Here is an 11,712-nt window from a genome sequence, read left to right on the forward strand (position 1 = left end):
ACACATTTATTCAGTATGCATTTATTATGTGCTCACTGTATGCCAAACAATGTGTAATATATATATATATATATATATATATATATATATATATATATATATATATATATATATATATATATATATATATATACACACACACACACATACATACATATAAATTTTTGGTGCTGGGAATTTAACCCAGGGCCTTATTCATTCTTAGTATTCAGTCCCCAACAAAGCTACACCCATAACTTCTAAAATAAAATAATTTAAAAGCACTGAAGTGATAAAATGATAAAATTGGAGGTAACAGTGAAAGTAAAAAGTAAAATGTAGAATTAAAGAAAATGAGAGCTAGTAAGAGGGCATTAGTTATCCAAAGAAGATGGCTAGGCATGGAAACCAGGCTGCAGAAAAAAGGAGTGTCACAGCTGAGCTAACCACTCACCTCCACACTGTCACTCTCAGCTGCCTGTTGAGGTACCCTAATCTTTGAGGGACCTAGACCCATACCAAAATGGGATTTATGGCTTCCACCGAGACAGGAATTTCAGGAAGCAAAATTGGAGACTTAACTAAAGATATTGTGATAGTTTTAATAGGAATGGACTCCATAGGCATGCATATTTGAATGTTTGGACATTAGGGGATTAGGAGTTATGGTCTTGGTAGAGTAGATGTGCCTAGTTGGAGGAAGTGTGATACTAGGATTGGGATTTGGGGTTTCAAATGCTCAAGCCATGCCCAATGTTGCTATCTCTGTTTTCTGCTTGTGGATCAAGATGTAGAACTCTCAGTTAACTCTCCAGTACCATGTCTGCCTGTACACTAGCATGCTTCCCACCATGACGATAATGGACTAAACCTCTGAACTGTAAGCCAGTCCCAACTAAATGATCTCCTTTACAAGAGTTGTTATTGTCATGGTGTCTCTTATAAGAGTTGTGGCCATGGTGTCTCTTCACAGCAATAGAATAGTGACTAAGACAGATATTAAGGGGAAAGGTCCTCAAGAAGAGACCTAGAGCACACCTGAAAACATGGATATGAGATTCTCTAAAGGAAAGTTACCAAAAGTGAGATATTCCCTAATATACTCTTGGGCTCCTTAAGAGACTCACAATTATTTGTTTTAGCATTAGCCATTAACCATTTGGGTGGTTCTTAGAAAACATCACAAAAGGTTGCTAAGAAATCTTTTGTTTTTTCAGTTTTCCGTAACTGAGATAAGTGAAGTAGCTTCTCAGATGCCCTGGATGGAACTATGATCTGATAAAGTAATAAGAGCCATTGTGGTTTGCACAGGGAGTTCAGTATGTGTTGTTTGACTACAAATGGAATTCCTGGGGAAATTGCAAGTTTTTAGCTGTCAAGGGAGAAGATCCTTGAACAGGTGCTAATTGTGCTGGAATGCTTCATTCTGTGTTGGTGATGGAATTCAGCTAGACTCCAGGGTGACTCTTCTAGTGAGAAAAAGAAAGAAATGGTATGAATGTACATGGATGGGGGGAGGCTTTGTGAGATTTCCCTCACTCACAATGGAATTTTGACTGGTGGTGTCATTCTGCTCATATTGTTTGGGTAACAATATTGTTGAGATTTCATGAGCACAGTTCCCTATCTAATGTAGTAGACACCATCCCCCAGCAAATGTCCTGGTTCTCTGGCTCTTACAATCTCTCCATGCCCTCTTCCATTGTGTTCCCCCAGCCTTGTGTAGAAGATGTGTTTTAGATGCATCAGTTGGGAATAGCTACTCCTCCAGGTCAGTTTTTCTCTCCATTTCAGCCGGTTGTGGATTTATGAAATGGTCTTTAAGTCCAAAAAGAAAGCTTCTTTGATAAGGGGTGAAAATAACACTTATCTGTGGATATAAGGATAGGAGTTTAGAATACAGTTAGGAATTATACTGATTTAGGAAAGTGGCATTAGTAGGTTCTTTTCTGGGCTCAATGACCTAATCAACCATGAGAAGTTGGGTAAGTACACAGAACCAATCATAAATTCTTTCCTACTGAGAAAGCATTAAGTCCAATTATACAACCCCATTGGTCACCTCCAACATGTGTCACTACTGCACACTTGAGTCTATCTTGCTCTGCTGATCATTATTGTGATCCATAGGCTTTATGTCTGGGTAGGATTATTAATCATTTTTCTTCATTGACAAATTGCATAGCATCTTCCCATGATATTAGAGCTAGTACTTAAGGAGGAGGCTATCAGGTCAGCTCCACCCTGACTCTTTCAAGCCCTGTGTCAGAAGTGTGTGGTAACTTCAGCGAAAGGATCTTACCTTCAAGTTTGTGGAGGCCACCAAGGACAACAGAAACAGCCTATATTGTTTTGGGAATCCCTTAGACTCCCCTTACCAACCAACTGAAGGGAGGTTTCTCATACCTGACACTGGGGTTTTGTCAGTCTATGGCTCTAGGGAAAGTATTATCATCCCAGGTGATGAAACTTCATTCAATTGATTTATATATGAATGCACATACACTTGTATATGTGTATTTTTGGTAAAAATCTTCTTCAATTATTTTGTTGTATTTATTTTAATATTTCTTTCATACTCTATATTTTGATAATATTCTTTACCCTCTCTTTACTCCTCCTAGATCCTCTCCTACTTACTGTCCATTCGACATCATGTTCAAGTTCTCTATTTCTATATCAAAAAGCCCCCCAAAAAAACAAAAATCAAAGTAAATAAAACAAATAAGGCAAAAAAAATGCCAAACCAAAACACGCACACACACACACACACACACACACACACACACACACACACACACACACACCAAACAAATATGGAGTCCATTTTCTTTGCCCAGTTACTCTTGAGCGTGGGTCCTGGCCCTGTAGTGTGTTTGACATAGCCAGTGTCACTCCAATGGAGCAAACTTATTTTTCCCTTTATCAGTAGGTATCAATTGAAATTGTTCCTTGGCTACACGTGTCCACTCACCCTTCTCAGTGCTGTGATTTTGTCTGGTTGGAACTTGTGCAGGTCTTGTGTATACTGTCATGGTCTCTGAATTCATATATGTATCAGTCCTATTGTGTCTGGAAGATGCTGTTTTCTTGGAGCCATCCATCACTTCGGGCTCTTACAATTCTTCTGCCTCCTTTTATTCATAGATTCCTGTGGGGAGTGTCTGCAAACACCATGGCTATAATTGTAGACAAATTTTTAAGTGGTCTTATTAAATAAAAAATACAGAGCCAAATATAGAGGTAAAAGCCTTAGAGATAGGAATAGCCACCAGCTAACCTTACCTCACCACGCTACAGCTCCCAAAGTTTGCTACTTCCTGTCTACCCACGCCTCTATTGCCTTTCTGTTCTGCCCCCTCATTGGCTCTTAGCCCAGCTACCTCACTTCCTTGTCACTGCCTGTCTGTACAGACCTCCAGGTCTCTATGGTTGGTACTGGGATTAAAGGCATGTGTCACCACACTTGGCTCTGTTCCCCAGTATAGCCTTGAACACACAGAGACCCTGCCTGCCAACTGATCAGATTAAGGATGTGTGCTACCACTGCCTGACTTTTGTGTTTACTTAAAATGGCTTGATATTTCCTCTAATCTCCAGGAAAACTTTATTTATTAACATATAAATAAAATATCACCACAAGTAATGATCTGCATGAAGCAAGAAGGAAGTCTAGTTTAAGATGACTCAGTATCCTGTGTTGGTTCAAATTTCTAGAGTCTTGACAATTAGCCATTTATTTTAGGCATATTTTCATTATACTCATATATTTACAGACATAAGTATAGTACAATTTGGAAAAAGATGTCTGGTGTAACACAATCCTGTGTGTACAATAAAGAATAATTACATTGAAACTCTTTTCAAAGTTCCTATCACTTCTGTCATGAAGATGGGTTCGATACATAAGTTATTTGTATTATCTTAGGGGCCTAGGGGAGGATCATGTGTGATCTTGGTCTTAAAGATAGCACATACGTCACCTAGGCTGTTTACTGTCTCTGGGACTGCTGTGACAGCCTGTAGGAGCCAGGTGTGGCTTGGTCATACAGATAACACAGAGGTCACCTCCATTCACCCCCCACCTTCTGGGCAGAAAATAGGTTATAAATCTCTTCCTCTGAAGACAACACTCTGTGTTTAACATTCCTAGTTCCTTAGTGATTATCTGTATTCACAAGGACCTCTGTGCTCCCAACAGATTCCTGAGGCTTGAGAGAAGAGGTATGTCCTATTTAGGACTAAGTGCTCCAAAGTCTCTCATTCTCTACACATTGTCCAGTTGAAGGTTTCTTTCTTAATTCCCATCCATTGCAAAAAGAGGCTTCTTTGACAAGGGTTCAGTGTTGCACTAATCTATGGGTGTAGCAACATGCCATTAGGAGTAATTTTATTGCTATGTACCTTTAGCAGAATAATAGAAATAGGTTTTCTTCTAAGCCCATGACCTAGCTAATCTCAGGTTCTTGACCATTTTAGCAGTATCAGGTATGGATTCCATCTCATGGAGTGATTCTTAAATCTAATAAAAAAGTAGTTGGTGAGTCTCATAACATTTTTTACACTGTTGCACCAGTATATTTTGTGGACAGATCTTAGGGTTTGTAACTCTGTGATATTGATGATTACCTTTCTCCTCCTCTACTGTGAAGCAAACCTTCCATCAATGATGAAAGCTAGTCACTAGAGTCAAAACTTCTAGTTGGACACCAGCTTGACTTCTCTGTGCAATTGATACCTACTGGCAAAGGTAAAATCAGTTTTCTCCAATGGTGTGTTACTAGGTATATCAACCACATCCCAGGGCAGGTCTCATGCCCGAACAAAATGAACTCCATGTTTTTGTTGGCTTTTTGTTCTATTTCATTTTGTTTTGGCATTTTTTGTCTTATTGGCTTTTTTGTTTGTTTTGATTTTCATTTTTTGTGTATTTTCAGAGAGAGAACATAAATTAGATGGGTAGGAAGGTGGGGAGAAGCTGAGAGGAGATGGGGTAGGGAAAATGATAAAAAAAAACATTGTATGAAAATAACTTTTTAATAAGAGAGAGAGAGAGGTGTTCAAGTCACTTCAATGGCTATCTGCAGTTGCTTATATGGGGGATTCCCCCAGAGAGCTTAAGGCAGTGTGAGTCTTTTAGGGTAGCCATCGTCAGAGTTGATGGCCTATCTTCCTTTTCAAGGATGCCACACCATCTTGTGTAGTAGTATTCCTCTGCAGAGGAAAAATGTTCTGTTTTATAAAACTCTATGGAGGAAAGTTCTTTTTTGATGTCCTGGTTACCCAGAGCTGTGATAAGTTTTATAAGATTATGCTCAAGCTATTTTTTTGTTTCAAGCATTACCTTGACATTACCTTGGCATGTATTAATTGTAGGTCATGGGAATGGAAGAGTACATAAGTAGACTGTATCTATGCATTAGCTTAAGTTGTAAAAGCTGATTACATGAGAAATACAAAGCGAGTATGTGATGATGTATTGTGTCCCCCAATATACTGTGTCTCCCAATAAAATAAAACTTGCCTGGAGATCAGAGGAAAAAGCCAGGCACTATATAGAAGTCAGGCAATGGTAGCACATGCCTTTAATCCTATCACTTGGCGGCAGGAATCTGTCTGGAGCTCTGTGAGTTCAAGGCCATACTGGGAACACAGCCAGGTGTGGTGGCACATGCCTTAAATTCCAACACTAGTTCACCATGGAGGTCTCGAGGTCTGTAGAGACAAGACAGGAAGTGACAGAGCTGGGCAGGAAGAGGAAGTGATGTAGCTGGGTTGAGAGAGCAAATGAGAGAACAGAACAGAAAGGCATATAGGTGTGGGTAGATAGGAAGTAGCTCACCTTTTGAAGCTGCGGAGTTGATGAGGTGAGGTTAGCTGTAGCTTTTCCTATTCCTCTGATCTCTCTCAGGCTTTAACCCCAATTTCTGGCTCCAAGTTTTTTTTTTTTATTAATAAGACCATTTAGCAATTGGTCTACAATTGGCACTCCAACAATTGTGGCAAGAATTCATTAAGAAGCTGCTTGTGGCCTTACAGGCCCCCCTGGCTCATGCCTGAGCTGCACGGCTCAGGCTGGAGCTGCATGCCACTGGAGTCTCTTTGGCTGTTTTTCTCCTGATGGGTGATGGGCTCTTTCTGGATTCCCATCTCAGACTGCCACTACACTAGGTAGCCGCTTTGAAATTCCCTCAGAGTTCTACTGTTCTACACAATCAACAGATTTGGTAAGTCAATTAAGATAACTTAAAGGGAGAAATTAGTTAAAAGAGAAAATTTTTCCCACATTAAAAAGTGGGAAACATTTTTATAGTTGAAGGAATTTGGTCTCTGATAACACATTAGGCAGTCTGAAAGTGGAACAATTAAATGAGAGGATAATTAATGTTGATGGGATATACATAACATCAATTATGAATATTATTTGTTTAATCATTTTTATTTTAGAATTAAAAAGGTTGGTCAATTTGAGTGCCAAGATAAAAGCATTAGAAAAACCTGTTAACATGAATTATAGAGAAATTCAGACTCAGACAAAAGAATTCAAAAGTAAACCTATCTCAGGATTGAATTATATGGTTACAGAGAAACAGCCTCAGGTTACCAGACAGCAAACATTAATCTACTGAGTAACATTACAGGAACTGCCAAATGCTCAAGGGTGTATACAAGCTAACTGGACTCCAGTGGAAATGTTAGATTTAAGGAGATTTAACGAAGTTATAGTATCACATGGCACTCATTCTCCATTTGTAAAACAGATGTTAAACTCATGGTCAACTTGTAATAGAATTATTCCTCAGGACTGGAAAGAATTAATTACAGCGGAGCTAGGACCACAATCACAGTGGAGAACATGGTGGAAAGAGGAGGTTAAAACTATAGAACAATGATATAGAACTGGAGGTGTGGAAATTTCCCAGGATCAGCTTCTTCTTTTTTTTTCTTTTTCTTTTTCTTTTTCTTTTTTTTTTTTTTTTTGGTTTTTTGAGACAGGGTTTCTCTGTGTAGCTTTGCACCTTTCCTGGATCTCGCTCTGTAGACCAGGCTGGCCTTGAACTCACAAAGATCCACTTGGCTCTGTCTCCCGAGTGCTGGGAATAAATGCATGCACCACCACCACCTGGCCCTAGGATCAGCTTCTTGGAGAAGGCAATTACACTGATATACAAAGACAATGCTTATATGATAACCAAACCCTAATTCTATGCTGCATGGCAGCCATGAATGTTTGGGATGGAATTGAGGAAGCAGGGAAGAAAACTGAATCATTTACAAAAGTTATACAGGGCCCCAAAAAATCCTTCACAGATTTCTTACCAAGGTTGTCTTCAGCAGTAAATAGAATGATACTAAATTCAGAAATTAAACAGATAGTAATCGAATCTTTGGCTTTTGAGAATGCAAATGCAGCATCTTAGAGGATAATCAGGCCATTAAAGGCAAGATCAGCACCCTTGGAGTATTGGATCAGGGACAAAATATTGAGTCTCATGACCATGATCATATGTAGATAGGACAGTTTACATCAAGAGCTTAGAGGAAAAATAATAATGTCAGATGCTTTAATTGAGGTAAATAAGGTCATCTAAGAAGGGATTGTAAACAGGGCATTTCTACAAACAGTATTTATTCAAGGAACAATGGCAACAGAATGCCCCTCCCTTCTGGATTATAAGGAAGGTGAGATAAAGGTATACATTGGACTAACAAAAGTAAATCAACAAGGACAGACAAGGTAACCCTTTGCCTCAGACATCTGGAAACTCCCTGAGGGGCCTCATGCAGGCCCCCCCGGAAAATTCAGTTCAGTCCTTTCCTGCCATCATAGAAGAAACCCCTTCTCAGAGCAATTAAATAACCAAATGCCTATTGAAATAAACCAGGCTGCTTGAGGTGATAGAACAGCTGTAGCAGAGAGAACATGAAATTCAGGAGAAACCATAAAGTGAAGTTTTTGGCAAACTTCTATAAACAAACAAAGACCAAAATTAAAAATATGAATAAATGATGTTCTCTTGGAAGGTTTGGTAGACACAGATGCAGATGTTACAATAATTGCACCAGAATTTTGGCATCCAAATTGGCCTCTTTGGGAGGTAAATGTTCAGCTGTTAAGGATTGAAACATTATCTCAAGTGTAACAGAGCACAAGATGGGTCGAATGTATAGGGTCAGAAACACAGAGAGGAAAATTAAAGCCATATGTAGCTAATATAGCTGTGAATTTAAGAGAGAGAGAGAGAGAGAGAGAGAGAGAGAGAGAGAGAGAGAGAGAGAGAGAGAACGACAAAGAAAGAAATGAAAAGAAAAACAATTTCACATGGTAAGAATCATTAGTGAAAGTTCTGGTGGCTTATCCTAGAAGGGCAATTTAAGAAAGTAATGTCAGGCTGGGTGATGGTGGTGCACGCCTTTAATCCCAGCACTAGGGAGACAGAGCCAGGCAGATCTCTGTGAGTTCAAGGCCAGCCTCGTCTATGGAGCGAGATCCAGGACAGGCACCAAAACTACACAGAGAAACCTTGTCTCAAAAAAAAAAAGAAAAGAAAAGAAAAGAAAGAGAGAGAGAGAGAGAGAGAGAGAGAGAGAGAGAGAGAGAGAGAGGGAGAAAGTAATGTCAGGTTGTGTCTAGGTCTTACTCTTGGGGGACTAAGGCTCTGCCTTCCAGAGAATGAGGAAATGTTTTCTAGATGGGTATTATCAGAGCTGAGTCTGTTACTCATATCATTGGAATGCTTCAAATAGTTTCTTGAGGGCAGGCATAAAAATGCAGCTTTGTAGAGTCCATGCTTTTCCAAGGTGACACATTTTGAATAAAGTCTGACTCAACATTTTTTTTCCTGTTACAGAATTAATATGCCTTCCAGTGAGAAATCACTTTGTGCACTTAGAGATGAATAAAGGAAAAAGCTTTTTAATAGTAGTGTATGACTGGTTCTTCCAAATCCCCACAAAGGAACCTTCTTCGAACAGAAAAATGTACCAGTTTATATAGGCTTAGGCTTTTACATTCCATATACACTGTCATCCTTGAATCCCCTTCAGGTCCCAGTCCCAAGTTACACTTGAAACAATTTAAACAGAGACCACTATGAGCTAGCCTGCCACTATCTTGGGCTAGAAAGCCATTTTATAGGAAAGACAAAATAGGTCCATTCATGTTTTTGATTAAATCTCTGTTTCTCAAGGATTGAGCTATGCTACAATTGTAATCTTAACTACAAATGGTTTTGTACTGCCTGTTCCAGGAAACACCAACCATGTCTTTGTTTCAAGAGGTTGTTATGACTTGTTATGCTTATGTTGGGCCTCTGTAACCTCACCTATTTGCCCACCAAATCCCCATTTGGAAACCCTCTACTCTTGAGCTATAAAAACCTATATCTTACCCACATCCAGTGGCTGATCTCTTTAACCCCTCCTTAGGGAGAGACAGCCCATGTACATGAATAAAGCTTACTGTAATTAATTTAGCCATGATTTTGGTTGGTGATCTTTTACTCTTTTCTTGTGGGGTTAACAACAGGAGACTGAAAGTCTGGCCACTTGGGTAGATGGGAGATTTACACAGAAAAGATACTGCCAGAACTACTTCTTAAGTACATCAATGCTGATTTTTTTCTAATAGTTGTTACCTGGAGTCCTCTTACTTACCTGTAAGAATTATGATTTTTTCTGATAGGAGAATCTGGACTTACTGGCAGACCAGCACTTAATGAGGGCCTTTTCCCTGTGCTGCCCCTTAGGGGCATGTTCTTTGATATGGGGATGTACCTAATGGCTGTTATAAGTCAGTTCTCTCTTTCTATTATGAGAATGGAGCCCAACTGGAGGTAAATTGTGGTGAAACAAGAAGAAACATTTACTAAAACATTTTCTTGGCAATTCTAAATTTCCATTAGGGTATAAAAATTTCTCACCTAAACTTTCTAACAAGCCTGGTTAGTACACTACTTATCTTCCAGTCATAAGCACTCTTTTAGTTAAATTCTACTTTATATAACTTAATATCTCCTAAGCAAGTTTATTAGAATATCATTTATATCATCAACTTCAAGTTTCTTATGCACCAACCTTAGCATCCTTACTTCTCCAGCTTATTTAATCCTATAAATACTATTATTACAGGTGAGATTTCTCAAAAATAAGCTATTTCAACAGTTCTCAAACTGGGTTTAGCAGAGCCCTAAGATTTCAGAATAAAGGGAAGTAACTCTTACTTCTCCTTCAACTAGAACTCAGCTGATAATTATTTCCATGGTTGGAGGTGCCTTGGAAGAGTTCTCTACAACATGGTTCTTTGTTGCTTCAAAATATACAAAACCAGTGATTTTGTCCTATTTGTCTTTATGTTAAAGATAGAGAAACTGAGGGTCAGAGTGAGTAGGTGTTGGTCAAAGAGCAAAGGGCTACAACACAAAAGCAAATTCTATTAAGACAAGCAAGCTATCTTTTTACTTATTAAAAATAGCTTTACCAGTGTGTTTGTCTATGGTAAAAGTTCTCCAATTCCAGGCTGGAAATTCTACCTTCCATATTGCAAGAAACAGCCTAGAACGGCCTCTTAGTTATAGAGATCCAGGTCAGATAGAAAGGATCCAGAAACTGGAGACAGGTACTCTTAATCCCATCGGTAGAGAATAAGACCACTACCACAAACTTTGAGCCAAATTTGAAGCCAGGTCCACTCCTGGGTCCCGAGGAAATGGCCACAAGTCAAATTTTGCAGAGGCTTAAAAAGGCAAAACCCACAATTCATCACATTCCGCATCAGGTCCAATCAGGGGCAAGTATACATCTTGATGTATTTCCTGCCAATGTACCTCCCATCCACATGTGATCAAGCACATCTGGTGCAGATAGGTCAAACTTGCTTAGGGGAGTGAAAATATAATCAACAGCCTCTAGCATTTAACTTTGTTTCTCACTGTACCATCTACATTAGGGTTTCTATTGCTGTGTTGAAACCCATGACCAAAACAACAAGGGGGAAAGGAGTTTATTTGGTTTACATTTCTACAATATGGTCTACTGAAGGAAGTCAGGACAGGAACTCAAACATGGCAGGAACCTGGAGGCAGGAGCTGATGCAGAGGCCATGGAGGGAAGTACTGCTTACTGGCTTGCTGTGCCTGCTTTCTTATAGAACCCAGGATTACCACCCACAATGGACTTGACCCTCCCATATCAATAACCAATTAAGAAAATGCCCTACAAAAGTGGTTCTCAACCTGTGAGTCAGGAACCCTTTGGGGGCCACTTATCAGATATTTACATTACGATTCATAATAGTAGCAAAATTAGAGTTATGAAGTAGAAACAATTTTATGGTTGGGGTAACCACAACATGAGGAACTGTATTAAAGGGTCACAGCATTAGGAAGGTTGAGAACCCACTGTCCTGCAGGCTTGTCTACAACCTGATCTTATAGAGGCATTTTCTCAATTGAGGCTCCCTCCGCTCTGATAACTATAGATTGTGTCGAGTTGACATAAAATTAGCCAACACAGGTACTCTTCAATCTTTCTTCCACCAGACACTCACATTGGAGTTAGGGGAATGCTGAGGCAAGGCTAGGAGCCCAGGAATAAGGCTACATTAATGTACATACAAGTTATAGTCCACGGAGGGAGTTAGAACATAAATGCATATGGGTATTTTAACAGGTAGGAGAAACTGACTAATGGAGGTTCTAGGGGAGTTTGTGTTCAGCAAGTTGCAACAAGGTG

Source organism: Peromyscus eremicus, chromosome X (assembly GCF_949786415.1).
Source record: "Peromyscus eremicus chromosome X, PerEre_H2_v1, whole genome shotgun sequence".
Lineage (NCBI taxonomy): Eukaryota > Metazoa > Chordata > Mammalia > Rodentia > Cricetidae > Peromyscus > Peromyscus eremicus.